Raw genomic sequence first — 15,759 nt, forward strand, 5'->3', positions numbered from 1 at the left:
CCCCTTCCTTCCTTCCTTCCTTCCTTCCTTCCTTCCTTCCTTCCTTCTCTTCCTTCCTTTACTCCTTCCCTCCCCTCCTTTGGAGACAATGTCTTACTGTGTAGCTGAGGTTAACCTTAAGCTTGCCATCCTCCTGCATCAGGATTTGACATGCTGAGATTACAGAAGTGAACCTATGTGGCTAGAAGTATAACGTGCTTGAGCCAAGTGTTCAGGAGGTTGTTTGTGAGATATGCAGGAGGCCTGAAGCACGAGGAATCCTTCAAACACAATTATCCCTATTTTTGCATCACAACAATGTGTGCTTTTGTGTGTATTCTATGAGCTGATCTAAAGTTCCCATAATGTAAGCCATGTCACTGCAGTAGGTACTGCGTGATGGTGGGGAGGTCCGATCTTTTCCCTTTACAGATGAAGGAGCTTATGATGATTAAGTGATGCTCACAGTGTTGATGCTCGACACAAGCCCAGAGGAATGAGTCCTCCCATGACACTGTGACTATAACCACAAGAAAGGACAATTTAGAAACCCAACGTCCCCACAGCTCATTCTTCAAAATGAGGTCTGAGGTAAAAGAGTATGGAAAAGTTAACGACTTGGAGCTTTTTAACTTTTTTAAGTCATAGTATCTTTTTAACAATTGCATGTGTCAGTTAAAAAAAAAATCACAGGAGCCTGACTGCATTTGTACCCATCTTATGTCAGCTTAAGTTTGCCAGCAATGTCACCTCCATAATAACCTAAAGCCATCTCTTGGCTTTCTTCTAGAAAACATGGCTCCAGGCAGGGAAAATGATTTGTAGTCTCAGGAGGCGACTGCAGAGGAATAGATTTCTGTTACAATAGCCCCATGACAAGTACTATGTGTTAATTTCACAAAACACCTTGCTGACATAAATGACCTGGTCTCAGGGGCCCTTTTAAATGGCCCTCTCTTGGTACAGTACCACTGCTCAGAGCATACAGCTGAAAACAGGAAGAAAAATGCTGCTCAGAGGTAGTTGAATGTACTCGTGTGGAAAAAAAAATACTGGTGACATGTTTTCTTATTCCTCCAAAAAGGTCTGGCTACTGGCAGAGCTTCAACACCAGTGATATTATCTGTGAAGCACTGCAGAAAGACATGTCTACTGCTTCTTCATCATGGGATGCCTTCCTCCAGTAACAAGACAAGCGCTTGTCTTACAGTGCTCAAATTAATGCTGATGGTCTGATGTATCACACAGAAGTTTCCCTGAAAGCTCTACACAAATGCTGTCAGCAGTAGGGACTATTAGTGCCACGTGTAAGTCCATGTCACATGTAAATCGCCGTGACAAACCTGTGTATCTTCCACAAATGTAAATACCAACGACGTTGCAACAGAGCTGCTGACCAAGGCCTTCCAATTCAGAAATTGTAGGTGGCACAGAAAAGTGGAGAGGTTTTAATTAGAAATATAAAGTAATTACAGTGTCAGGAAGTGGGAAGCAGAAGGACTGTGGGATCCACTTCAGGATGCTGTAGCGTTCAGAAGCGAGCTGGCAAGCCCGAAGAGTGATTTAAGAGCTACACTCATGTAGCGTGCCCTTGCCTGATAAATATAATGACAGCACACGTAAAGGACGACATTTTTCCAGGCTTCTGAACATATGCAAGCACCTCTTTTCATGTAACTCGGCTTAAGTCCTGCTGCACATGCGCAAGAGTGAGCATGGGCTTCTTTTGCTTTGGAACGATGACACAAACTTCAGCAGATCTTTTAAATTAAGCTTCTCTGCTGTTTCCAGTCCATGTCTTGGTGAGTCTTCTATGCATGGAGGAGGTTACCAACGTGGTTGATACATCATGTGCTGTCCTGTAAATGCAAACGCGCAGTGAAATGTCTATAGAAGCCATTTGCTTCTTCGGCTGCCGCCTTGTTTTACGCATGGGTCTCCCTCCTGCTTCCAATTTGGCAGTGAATGTCAGAAGATGAAAGGGCCTGAGTCTCCTAGCAACAGGTAGGGTTTGCATGTATCAATCCTTACAGGTTATTTTAGGATATTGTCTGCTCTATTGAGTATTGATGACTGTGGCCAGGGTATAAGCAGAGGGGTGTGTGTGTATGTGTGTGTGCCTGTCTGTCTGTATGTATGTATGTCTGTGTGTCTCTGTGTTTATAAACTCATATATATATAAATTTCATATATAACGTATAAAGTTGAGTTTACATAGTATATAAATATATACATAAACATATGCACACACACACAGACATACAGACACATATAAAGAGACATACAGAGACACACACACATACACACACAGAGACTCACAGACACACACACACAGACACATAGATACACACAGAGAGACACAGACTCACAGACACACAGGCACACAGACGCACAGAGACACACAGACACACAAAGATACACAGACATGCACACACACATAGGCACACACACAGACACATACACAGACACACAGACATATACACAGAGACATACACAGACACACAAACACACTCAGACATATATACACAGACACACACAGACACACAGACATAGACACTCAGACACATAGAAACATAGATACACACACACACAGGCACACACACAGACACCTACACAGACACACAGACATATACCCACAGACACAGATACACAGACACTCAGACATATACACCCAGACACACACACACACACACACACGAGAATGCCCTGAAAAGGTAAGAGCATATCTTTGAACTCCCGACTCTGTTCTAAAATGCTAGTTTTGCAGACCTTGTTTTGTGTGGAGTTGGATCTAGCCAGCTATCTACCTTTCAGGTTTGCCTCTCTAAGGGCTCCACAATCTCCTTTCCACTGGTTATCACCTCACTGAACCAAAGGGCCAAACAGACAAGTCGACTTCATGCAATCTGACTTGAATATCATTGAATATATTCAATCTCACCTTGGATATCATTTCACTGTTACTTCACCCCAAACTTGAGCCCCCTCAAAATTCAGCACAAACATAGCAAATCTGAGCTCAAGGAACTTCCCCAAAGGATAGAATATTTCACCTCCTCTTAGAATATCCAACATCTCGAAGAGCTTTCTTCTAAGACACAAGATTTGTTTACAAGAGGAAACTGCTGAACCACAAGATCCCGCATGAGAAGTTTGAAGCCTGTCATGCCTGCCTACTTTGCTTGTCTGTGCGATAGCTACTGTTCCGACATCTTATAACCCAAACCTCACACGCTCTGCTGCTCCTGACCACAGGAGAACCTCATAGTCCACAGTGGAGCAATAAAGCAGTTCTCCTTTGTGCTTGCCTTTCTATTCCACAGCTCCATGGCAAAGCCTGGGGTATAACACCATGGACATCCATGTCCATAAAGGCTTGGCTTCATGGGTCTTTCCTGACTCTCCACAGCCCAGCGTTCCCACTGGGGAAGCTCCTGTCCCCCCTTACTTTCATGGTGATCTCCTGCATGCTCCTGTCCTCTCCAGTGCCTGTGAGGTGCAGATACCATCTATTTCATGCACTTTGGTTTCACTTTCGTGTCATATCTCACCTGTCACCCCTGGGACCTCACCTTCCTATCATGGTTGTCCTAGAGCGTGGCCTCTGCATATAGCTATTTTCTGGAGTTGATACCTCAAGTTCAAAACAGAAAGAGATCACATGGTAGAAACTATTATATGCCACACACAGGAAAGGAATTCACAAGGATAGATAAGCCTTTAAATGGTTCTTTTCAAGGGGATAATTCCATAGTGTGCTTGTGTGTTAACCCTGAGTGAATGCTAGGAGCTACAAACTTTGTTTTCTGCCTTATTCTGTTTATGAAAGTATTTTTATTATTTCATTGTATGTGTTTATATTATGTATATGGATGTATACTATATGGGAGTAAGGCACATAATGCCATGGTGTGCTTATGGGGATCAGATATAGGGTAGGGCAAACATGGTGTGCCTATGGAGATCAGAGGATAAATTTTTGGCATCAGCTTTCTCCCTTCACCTTGTGTGAGGCACGGTCACTCTTGTTTCTGCCACACTCAAGCTTAGTTCACCCATGAGCTTCTGGGTTGGGGCTGTGTTGTCTCTACATCCTATCATCGTGGTACGAGTGCTGGGATTACAGATGTACACCACATCCATCTTTTTATGGAGATTGAACTCAGGTTGTCAGGCTTGCCTGGCAGCTAGTGTTCTTATCTGTTGAGCCATCTGGCTGGCCTTTGTTTATGAAAATTCTAAATCTATCAAGAATGGTTATTTCTCAATGAACAAGTTTCAAGTGACTTTTATATTTATATTCATATATGGTGAAATACATTGTCTATAACTGTAACCATTAAAATGTTTCACTGCCACTATTTAATGGCATTCATAAGAATTGCACATTTTTAACTTATAAAGACAACCAGTAAAATTTTAAAAGCCCATCAACCCAACCCAACAATTGTCAATTTGCTTTACTGAGACCCATTTCATCTTTACTGAAGCACTTAAAGATACGGTGTTATTCTTCCCCTAAATCCTCAATTTTTCAAGTACAAATATGGTGGATTTTTTTTTTGCATAACTCTAATGCAATCAGAATTTTTAAAGAAAGAACAAGTAATCCTTCAATGTCATCTATTATACACAAACATAATTTATCAATTCTGTTAAAATTGTCTCTTCAGCTGATTCTCTTGAAATAGGATCAAAACAAGATCCACACTTTACAATTAATTGATGCATCCTTCAAACCTGCTTTAAATAAATCCATCTCCCATTTATCTCTTTTTTTTTTTGAATTCCTTCTAATAATGTACTTGTTACAAGAGCGACACCCTGACTCTGGAGAGCGTTTAGTGCTCAGGATTTGTTGATTCTCATGGGCTCACTTTCTTCTCCATCACCTGTAAATTTTTTTTTTTTTTGATGTGAAAGTAACTTCTGGAATCATCATTAAGTTTAGACTCAGCGTTTCTGGTAAGAATGGTATTTTCAATGGTGCTGCATACTCCAAATGTGTCCTATCAGAGACCTAAAATGCATGGCTATTCCACTTTGAGACACACAGAGACTCACAAGTGGTTTCAGGTGGCGACAGTCTGCTTCCGTGTGCCAATGCTTTGCACACTCTGTGACCTGACGTCTAGACCTGCTAATGATACTGGAAGTTAAGATGTAACACCACAGGGCTTCTCATGTTAATTTTATACTGACACAAGTCCCTGTTTGCAGGCGGCCATGTCAACTAAAAGTAAATCAGTGGTGCATTACTCTTACTTGTCCCTGCCGAAGCTTGACAGCGGAGCACACGACATGACGTCAGCGTCCCTCCTCGTGATCCCGTGGCTTCATCCAGCAGGGTGAGAATATCATGTAGCATGCCGTTAGCTTGGGGAAAACACCAAAATTCAAACCCTGAACTATAGTATCTACTGAATTCAAAGTTCTTCTGCAGGAATGTAAAATTAAAAAAAAAAATGTTAGTTGAACCATTCTAGTTGGTGGGAATCTGTGCCTCTTTTCCTGTTACTCTACAAACTTTGAGCTCTAAAGTGCTAATGCCATTTGTAGTTCCATTGTTCTATCATATGTAAGATGGCATACCATAGGGAATTATTGGTATTACCACTTATACCACTAAGTCAAGTTCAGTATGGGTTTGCAGCTCTGTGTGGCTTTAGGAAGAATGACTTCACAAACTGGATACCCAGAGTCACTCACTTTACTTAAAATGCTAAGTTAATCTTAATCTTCTTCATTTTTGTCAACTTTAAGATTCATTTTATCTGATATTTAAAACATAAAGGTATGTAGTTATGGTGTATCACATAGCATTTTAAATTCATGTAAATATTGTGTAATATCAAATGGGGTTAATACCTATCCTTTCAAGTATTATCATGTAATTATGAAAGTAACCTCCAAATTTACTGTTTCTAACTTGTTGGAATATTGTTGCTTTTTGTTAACTATAGCCAGCCTACTGACAATAGATTAAGCTTATTACTCCTAACCACAATCTGATACCCATTGATCAAACTTCTCCATCCCTGTCCACCCTTCCAGCCTCTTGTAACAATCATCATGTGACTGCCTGATTCTATGAAGTCAATGTTCTCAGATTCCACATATGAGTGTAATTAACCAGTATTTGCTTTTCTACGCCTGGCTTATTTCACTTAGCGTGATGATTTTCAGTTCTATTTATACTTTCATAAGTGGCAGGACCTCATCTGTCATGGCTAAATATCATTTTATTGTGTATACATGTGTACTGTATTTTCTTCATAGATTGATGAAAATTTATTTTGATTGTATATCTTGGCAACTGTGGATAATCACTTCAACAAACATGAGGATATAGACACTTCTTAAACATAGGAAAAATTTTAATTACATGTATTTGTTTAGAGGGGCAGGTGTATGCCACAGTGAATGTGGGGATGGTGAAGGACAGCTCACAGGAGTCGTACCTCTCCATCCTATGGGTCTTGTGGATCAAGTTCAGGTCATTGGACTTGCTGAAAATGTCTTTACTTGCTGAGCTATCGCACCATCCCATACAGTTTCCCCCAGCCCCCACCTTGGATATATATCCAAGCTTGGAGTTGACTGTGACTAGCAAAGTGGTTCTCTCTGCTTGTTGCCCTGGGAAGGCCGTGAAGAATGTCAGGACATCTATAACTCTGGGTGACCAGCATGAGTTTGGTTTGGGGGTAGTCTTTTTTTTCTCCATGTTTTTTTGTATTGTTTTGTCTGAGACAGGGTCTCACAATATAGCACAAGCTGGCCTCCAACCTCACAATCCTCCTGTCTCAGTCTCTCTCTGTGTAGCTTTGATTAGAAGCAGTCATAACCACCCCTCATGTCACAATGTGAAGAAATAACAGGCTCTTCCTCAGAAGAGTCAGCTCATCTGACGTTATGTCCTCTACGGGTTGGGTGTAGATGTTAAGATCAGTCCTAGGCAGAAAGCCATCAAAATACAAGAAGCAGCTCAGTTTTCACAGCAGCAGCTGACAAGACTGGTAGATCCTTGTTGCTACAAGGCCATCCTTGGTTTCTCTGCCTTCCACCTCATTGCTCTGTGGTCTGTCAGGTTACTGTCATCAGCTGCTACATTGCCAGCCACAGACAGCATGCACCATATTCTCATATTTCTGTACACNAGAACTTTTAAAAATTATTTTATTTATTTACATTCCAAATGCTGACCCTTCTCCCTCTCTCCCCTCCTGGAGTTCTTTACCCTATCCCTCATACCCTTTGCCTCTGAGAGAGTGCTCCCCAACCCACTCACACACCCCTTGCACATCCCCCTTCTTTGGTGACCCTGGTGCATCAAGTTTCTATAGAACTAAGTATATCCTTTCCCACTGAGGCCAGGCAAGGCAGTCCTCTGTTACATATGTGCCATGGGGCCATGGACCAGCATACTCTTTGGTTGGTGGCTTAGTCTCTGGAATCTCTGAGGGGTCCAGGCTGATTGATATTGTTGTTCTTCCTTTGAGGTTGTCATCCCCTTCAGCTCCTTCAGTCCTTCCCCTAACTCTTCCATGAGGTGCCCTGGCTCAGTCCAGCCTTGTTTGTGAGTATCTGCATCTGTTTCAGTCAGCTGCTGGTAGAGCCTCTGAGAGGACAGCCGTGCTATGCTCCTGTCTGCAAGCGCAACATAGCACCAGTAATAGTGTCAGAGTTTGGTTCCCCGCTATGGGATAGACCCCCAAGTTGGGCCGGTCACCAGATGGCCTTTCCCTTCAGTCTCTGCTCCATTTTTGTCCCTTCATTTCCTTTAGACAGGAGCAATTCTGGGTCAACAATTTTGAAGGTAGGTTGGTGACATTATTCCTCAACTGGGGGCCATGTCTATCTAATGAAGGTGGTCTCTTCAGGTTCCATCTCCTCACTTTACTTAAAATGCTAAGTTAATCTTAATCTTCTTCATTTTTGTCAACTTTAAACTTCATTTTATCTGATATCTAAAACATAAAAGTACATAGGTATATTATGGGCATTTCGGCTAAGGTCATTCCCATTAAGTTCTTGGAGCCTCTCACATCCCAGGTCTCTGAGATTTTATAGAGGTTCCCCACCCTCCACCCCCACTCCCTGAAGCTACATATTTTCATTCATTCTTCTGGCCCTCTGGGCTTACTTTAAAAAGCAAATTCGGAAGGAAAGTAGCTTTATCTTTAAGAAACCAACAAATTGCCCTTTCCTGTTACCAGGAGTTAATAAGGTTATACCCTGACAGCAAGTAGCACACCATCTTTGGCCTTGTAGCCTGTGTGCAGTGACAGTTCAAGGATTCTGTTTGGGGAAGGAAAGGAGAGAAACATGATGAAGTTGGTAGCCGCCCATTGCCATTAAGAGAAAAGACTCAAGTCAACAGAAGGAAGTCAATGTAGACTCTCCTTCTTTGAAGCTTTCAGTTAGAAAAACCAGAAAGGACTCCAAGTCTCAGGGTTTGAGTGCACATTGGCCAACTTGTCAGATTTTGCCACCAGCTCTGTGGAGTTCTTGGACGTCTGCTCCTCATTAGTCTTTTAAATTCAGGCGAATCTCCACACAGTCCAAAGAATCCCTTCCAGAAAAGAGAGAGACCATTTCCTGCAATACAATCATCTCAAAGTGTCAAAATACTTCTTGTCTTACAAGAAGGTGCATTCTATTATTTTAGAGCTATCATCCCCTTGATTCTCTGATAAGGAAAGACACCCAAACTTCTGCTCCATCCTAGGCAAATATTTTCTCCATCCCAGAGAAAACGTTTTGAAGAATTTTTTTTCCCTAAATCAGTACATTTTGAGCTAGTGATGTAAAGGGATGCCAAATGACAACTTAGCCAAGAAGAGGCAGGTAACGAGAGAGTTACGGCAGCAGTTACCAAAATCTCCAGTGAGGAATGCGAGCCAAAGCAGAGCTGATTTTGGTGAGAGACTCAAGAGACCAGGTGTTTACTGCTTCCAGGCAGAGAGCTGAGCCAAAATGACACCAAGAAGCAGGGCAGCCTTCTGAAGGTATGAATGTGTCATTTAACTTAACCATCAAGATGGGTTCACATTGTTGGATTAAGTCATGCTGACACTCTTGTAAAGAGGACACTCTCAATCAACGATGGGAAGGCAAAATTATAAACAGTCTCTGTTGTGGCAGCATCATGTTGAGATAAATGAACTGTGAGAGTCACATGACAGGACATGATTGTGGAAGGTAAATTCACCTGAAAATTCTTACCTCATTTACCCAGGAAGTGTAAGAGTGTAAGAGATCAAACAAAGGAGTATCAACCCAACATCCTTCTCACTAAAATACTTATTTAAGGCTATTTCCTGGAGGCTAACAAGAGACTGGCTCCTTGGTGAGTTTCTTGCAGCTCTTGTTCTTGACAAGAAGTGATGTCCTGGCCCAAAGGATGTCTCGATGTCCACCCAAGACGTCTGGAGGATTGTATATACCCTTACGGGTTGCTTCCCTCCTTCATAGCACAGGTGGCTAACAGGAATGAAGTATGTTTAAGTTGTGCTACTATTTATATCCACGTAAGCCCAAAGGTAATGGGGATAAAAAGGAGAATTTGTATATTAAACCCGATATGTAGTGTGAGCTATGTCTGGCTCCTTCGTCTGTTTTAAGAACACCAATAGTAGTTTCAGTGCAGAATCAAATTATCCATCAACTGATAGCATGAATATCACTTACCTTGGCTTTGACACATATTTAACTTTTTAAACTCAAATACATAGAAAATTAAGCACACAAAGGGTCATTCTGGTGAGAGCAAAGTCTTTGTTTCCTGCAGTCCTGGTGGCAGCCCTTGCAGCGGACGGACAAGCTATGGTTTTCAGGCTGAAATACTGCAGATCTCATGATTGCAAGTGGTCTGCAGATGTCAGCTATTTGGTACATGATGCCTCCTGAAGACTATTTTCAGATCGTTGAGTTCAAGCGCTTCTTGATAGATACAGCAAGTGGTGTTGAGTGTGCTGATGCTGAGTTTAATTATACATGCGATGTCTGAACATACCGGGGATTCGCGTAAGGAAACTGTAGCTCTGCAGAGCATGCGCACTGCACTCTCCCTGAAGCCTTTGTGTGCCGCTGCGAAAACTCCCTGAGGTCCATGACTAATGTTCTGTTGCCCCTCGTGATGACTGAAATGCACGAGGCAATGCCAAGAACAAATGAATGACTCTCGGCCAACCTTGCTACAAAGGAGAGATTCTGAGAAGTCACGTGACGGCCAGAGTATTGCTCACAGCTGTTTGCTCACGTGGTGCTGCTAGACTTGTCCCTGGAAGACTGGAGCGGCACCTCCCAGGTGGTGACTACTCCATCTTACCGTGGGGCTCTAACAAACCGATCTTATACTTCGTGATTTAGATTGAGGTCAGCTGACCCACGGCGCCCTCTTGGACACAGGGCTAGCACAGAGGAGAGAGGTTCAGAACTAAGGCTTGACAGTGATAGAGATGAAGCTTCCTACCCTCCCGTCTGGGATCTGAAACAATTCCTCAACGTCTCTAAGGTTCCAATCCTTTAAAGGCAGAAGACCAGAATAATGATAGCATGTGTTCCACGAAGAGTTTATAAACCAAAATGGTTTAGTATGAGAAAGTACCAAGTACTGTGCTTCTTCTAGTACTTGGTGCTTGGTAAATGCTTACTAAAAGATAGCTACTACTCAGTGTTGCATATTGGAGGCTAAAGAGCAGGGTCAGCTTGGGTTCTGCTTGAGACTTAGTTATCTGATTTGAATAGATAAGATGCACATTGCCCCAACCCAAGGGATAGTCGAACAGGGTCTGGAGATCTCCTGTGGAGAGAATGGGGGATAAGAAATGCAAAGAACAGACAGCAAGTCAAGAGGTCTGATCAAGCTGACAAATTTTTATTATTCCCACACAGGTTATATACCCACAGCAGCAGGGTATTGGGTAAGGGAGGTGGGGGAGGGGCTGCTTTGTTTCTGGGGGAATGCACCTGTTCCCAAAAGCAGGATATCCACTAGCTAAAAAGTTCAGCAGGAGGAACAGAACAGAATGGTTTGCTAGGTACCTGTCCACAAGATCTATAGCTATTTGTTCTTAACTGGGGGTAGTACTTTCCCACAGAGGCCAAGGCTTTGTAAGTAAGCACTTATGGCTGACAAGGCAGTTAACATTCAAACAAGGTTGCTTCCAACATCTCTAGGTTGCTCCCAACATCTCTAGGTTGCTCCCAACAGCACAAGTACAAATTCTAAAACAAAGTGAGAAAATCCTGTGTTGTGGCATAGAGGAAGTTATGATACAAATGTAGACAAAGGAAAGACCAAAGAATAAACACATGAGCAGAGAAAGAATAAAGAAGGCAGAGGGTAAGGTGAATAGTGAAGAATGAACAAGTGAGCAGAGAAAGCCAGGTTCAAACCGCGGTACTGAACAAAGAGCAGTGTGCGAGTAAGGGAAGCTGCAGAGTCTTTCCAGAGCGAGAACAGGGAGCAAGGAGAAGGTGTGTGTGTGTGGGGGGGGGGGGGGGAGACAGAGACACAGAGAGACACCCAGAAAGACAGAGACACGGAGACACAGAGAGACACCCAGAAAGACAGAGACACAGAGACAGAGACACAGAGAGACATCCAGAAAGACACAGAGACAGAGAGACAGACACCCAAAAAGACACGGAGACAGAGAGAGACAGGAAGAGAGAGAGAGAGACAGAGACAGACAGAGACAGATAGATACAGACAGAGACAGACAGAGAGAGACAGAGACACACAGAGAGACAGAGACAGACAGAGACACACAGAGAGACAGAGACAGACAGAGGGACAGACAGACAGAGGGAGAAGTCAGCTCAGTCTCAACTGACTCCAAACAGATGAGAACAAGAAAGATGAGAACAGAGAGAGCAAATGTTTCTTTTACTTTTCCTGTGAGAGTGACATTTGCTGTTGCATGTTAGAATAAAACAACAACGGCAGGAAAATGTCTACGGAAAATTAAACCGTTTACACTACAGTACTATGAACACCCATTTGTGATGCTTGGGCAGTGGATGGAGCTAGTGAGAAGATTCCGTCCTCCCTAGAAGACATTGAATCAGAACGACACAGTAGAGTTGTCCCCAGTGAGGTGTTGGGAATACGTTTTGTCTCACATTCGAAGAACCAGTACATAGAGCCCACGGGAAAGAAGCACAGTGGGAGCTGGCTGTCTTAGCTGAGAGACTCTGAAGGGAGCTGACAGCGGAGAGACATTTAGCTGCAGAAATAAAGCCTCCAACCCCAAAGGAGACTTTCCACACAGCCTGGCATCCGCTGGGATTGTCTATACTGTTACAGGAGACAAACATCAGAGGGATACTAAGAACCGCGACTCGAGTCCCCCACTTCCACCATCCGTGTTCTCGACTCTACGCTCTTCCTTGTGTGTTTATAATGGGGAAAGACATGATGACAAATTTCAGGTAACTAAAACTGATTAAAACTCACAACAGCAAAGCTATGGGTTCTGGAAAACAACAGATGAAATGTTGATGCATAAGATTAAGATTCTATAAAGGGGCTGAAGAGATGTCTCAACAGTCAAGGTCGCATAGTGCACTTCCAGAGGACCCAAGTTTGGTTACCAGCATCCGCAGCTGGTAGCCCACAACAGCCCGTAGCACTAGCTTCAGAGAATCCATACTCTCTTCTCACCTCCACAGGTACATTCACATACATGGCATTGATGCACACATGATTGTGCACATGTATACACATGTAAATGTACACAAATGCACTCACATGCATGCACATGTGTACACATATACACAAATGCATACACATGCACAAAAATGTACACATGTGCACACACATGCACATGCACACAAACAGAAATGAAGAATAAAATATATGTTTAGAAAGATTCCACTTACATATTTCTTTCTCCTTTCCATATCAGCACTAGCTCCTTTGTTCCATGTCCCTGTGCTGACCAGGATTCAAAGTCAGTTTTATGCTGTCGTCTCATTACCACACTTTGTAAATTGGTTCTAGTCTTCCCCATTGGAACCTCTACTTGCTATGCTCCTCCCTGATTCCCTAGCTGTGCTCCTCACTCCCTAGGTGTGCTCCTCTCTCTCCCCCCGCTGTGTTCCTCTCTCTCTCCATAGTTGTGCTCCTCTCTCACCCCCTAGCTGTGCTCCTCTCTCACCCCCTAGCAGTGCTCCTCTCTCTCCCTAGTTGTGCTCCTCACTAACTTTCTAGTTGTGTTCCTCTCACTCCCTAGATGCTCCTCTTTCCCTAGCTGTGCTCCTCACTCACTCCCTAGTTGTGCTCCTCTTACTCCCTAGATGCTCCTCTTTCCCTAGCTGTGCTCCTCTCTCTCTCTCCCTAGCTCTGCTCCTCTCTTTCCCTAGCAGTGCTCCTCTCACCACCTAGCTGTGCTCCTCCCTCTCTCTCTAGCTGTGCTCCTCTTACCCCTTAGCTGTGCTCCTCTCACCCCCTAGCTGTGCTCCTCTCTCACCCCCTAGCTGTGCTCCTCTCTCACCCCCTAGCTGTGCTCCTCTCACCCCCTAGCTGTGCTCCTCTCTCACCCCCTAGCTGTGCTCCTCTGTTGTTTAACTCCATTACCTGACATTGCATGGAAAGCCCCTTTCTGTGACACAACCTTACAATGAAGAGGCTTCCTCTCACACACTGTTAGTGGAATGGACTGTTTGCATTTCCCTCACTGTCTTCCCTGCAGTACCACTCACAGAAGGTATTAAGTGGACAAAGCATACGTCTCCAGATGCCATTCACTATGGCTATTTCTTTGGTGTCAATCTTTGCACAGGAATAAACACCCTCTTTTGCTACATGTGGTGTCTCTTTTCAACAGTCCCTCACCTCTCTAACAGGAGGGTTTTCCTCAAAGAAGGGCATATTAATTGGTTATCCAATGCCAAATTATCAGCCCTGAGAACATATATACCACCAACATTATGTAGACTGAGCAGAGTTTCTTAGTGTATCTGTATGTACATGTATATATACACATATATCATATATACATATGTAACAATAATGAACATGGTCAGCATTTCTTAGTTGCTTATAGTTCTTGGTGTAGGGTCTCTCTCTCTGTCTCTCCCTGTCTCCCTGTCCCCCTCCACATGTAGACAAGAAAGAGACAGACCTCTCCCTTACAAGGCCTCTACAAACCCTGATAATCTCGGTGTAAGAGGAATCATGGCTTCTCCTTTTACTGGGCTTTCAGTGACAGACTTCAGAAGCAAATGACATGGAACTATGGAAACTCCTGAGATTCTGATAAACCTTTAATTTTGAGCACTTGTATAGAAAATACAAGCTTTCTGTTGATAAGAAAAGCTTATAAAATTTTTATAGCCCCGGTACTCTTTTTATATTGGCCATTTAAAGAGGCGTCATTTCCTCAGGTCTTTGAAATAGGCACTGGGTGAGAATGTCACCTACATTCGAAACTGCGCCTCTTAATGCCATAAGATTTGATGCTGTGTCCCGGGGCAACCACCTGTTCCTCTATTCCACACTTATGTTTATTTACACAACTTCCCGAAATCCTTTCCTGGGCACTTGTTTTAGCACAGTGAATTAAAAATGAAAAAAAAAAAAACAGAATAAAATATTTTCAAAAGTACATGATAAAATCAACTTATTTAATATTGTTAATTTACTGTATATTCAGCAAAGCTGAGAGGTGTAAATGGAGTTGTAGGTTTCTGTGAGTATCACGTTAGAAGGGAGATGCTCTATCTTGCCTTTGACCAATCCTCAAACATGACAATTGCTCCGGGTGGAGCCACCGCCCTCACAGAGAGCCTTCCACCATGGTAAAATCCCACATACAGTTCTGGAGCAGAGGAGATTTAAGGAGACTTTCTCTTTGCTTTGGGATGCAGTTGCTCGGGGCTAAGACAATCCTCCCTGTGGCTTCTGCTTGAGTTGCTTGGGGCTTTCATTGTTGCTCTGCCCGGGGATGAAAGGTGTTTCTTCCTCCTCCACGTCTCTCTTCTTTCCTCTTCACCTCGCTACGCTTTTGAAGAAGAGCAGACAGAAACGGATTTCAGTAAAGATCGGCATTGTGTGACATCTCGCCCACTTCGAGAATGGCTTTAAATCAGTGCTTCTCAACCTGTGGATCACGACTCCTTTGTCAAACCTCTATCTTCAAAAATATTCACATTAGGATTGATAGCAGTAACAAAATCACAGTTATGAAGTAGCAGCAAAAATAATTTTATGGTTTTTTTTGGGGGGGGGCATCACCAGAACACGAGGAACTGTATTAGAGGGTCTTAGCACTAGGAAGGTTGAGAATCACTGCTTGAAATATTTGTGTATTCTCTGTATTCTGAAAGATTAGGGTTTAAATAAGCCTTGGTTCAAGAAAGGGCTGAAGTAGCTGGTGGACTGAGGAGTAAAGGTGGGAAGACTAACTCTCTGGAAAGGTGGGAAGAGTGGCTCTCTGGAGCAGGTACTTATGGTAACAAAGCAACAAGTAACAAAGCAGCCTGGCTGCTGGGAGGTGCCAGAGGCCATAAAAGTCAGGGTTGCTCCCATGTTACCTGCTCTTATGCAGCTGCTCCAAGAAGTCATCTAGAACAAAAGGCGGCTTAGAAACTCAATTCCAACCTACACCAAAGAAAGAAACTTGCATGTCAACAGTGACACAGAAAATGGAATAAATAAAATAACCAGGCTTTGATGTGGGCCCTAGGAAACCTTTGCCATAAGATCACAACAGGGATTATCATGTCTGTCTGTCTGTCTGTCTGTCTGTCTCTCTCTCTCTCTCTCTCTCT

At 43.2% G+C, this 15,759-nt stretch overlaps 1 pseudogene across 1 annotated transcript in view; it reads left to right on the top strand.

Annotated features, from left to right (window-relative positions):
* LOC110302769 overlaps positions 1 to 1,166 on the top strand; it is an 18,937-nt pseudogene extending 17,771 nt beyond the window's left edge. Inside the window, exon 2 of the transcript XR_003837833.1 lies at positions 1,064 to 1,166. The product of XR_003837833.1 is annotated as a eukaryotic initiation factor 4A-III pseudogene (transcript). The remainder of the gene's footprint in view (positions 1 to 1,063) is intronic.
* Positions 1,167 to 15,759: the final 14,593 nt, after the last annotated feature.

This window comes from Mus caroli, chromosome 10 (assembly GCF_900094665.2).
Source record: "Mus caroli chromosome 10, CAROLI_EIJ_v1.1, whole genome shotgun sequence".
NCBI lineage: Eukaryota > Metazoa > Chordata > Mammalia > Rodentia > Muridae > Mus > Mus caroli.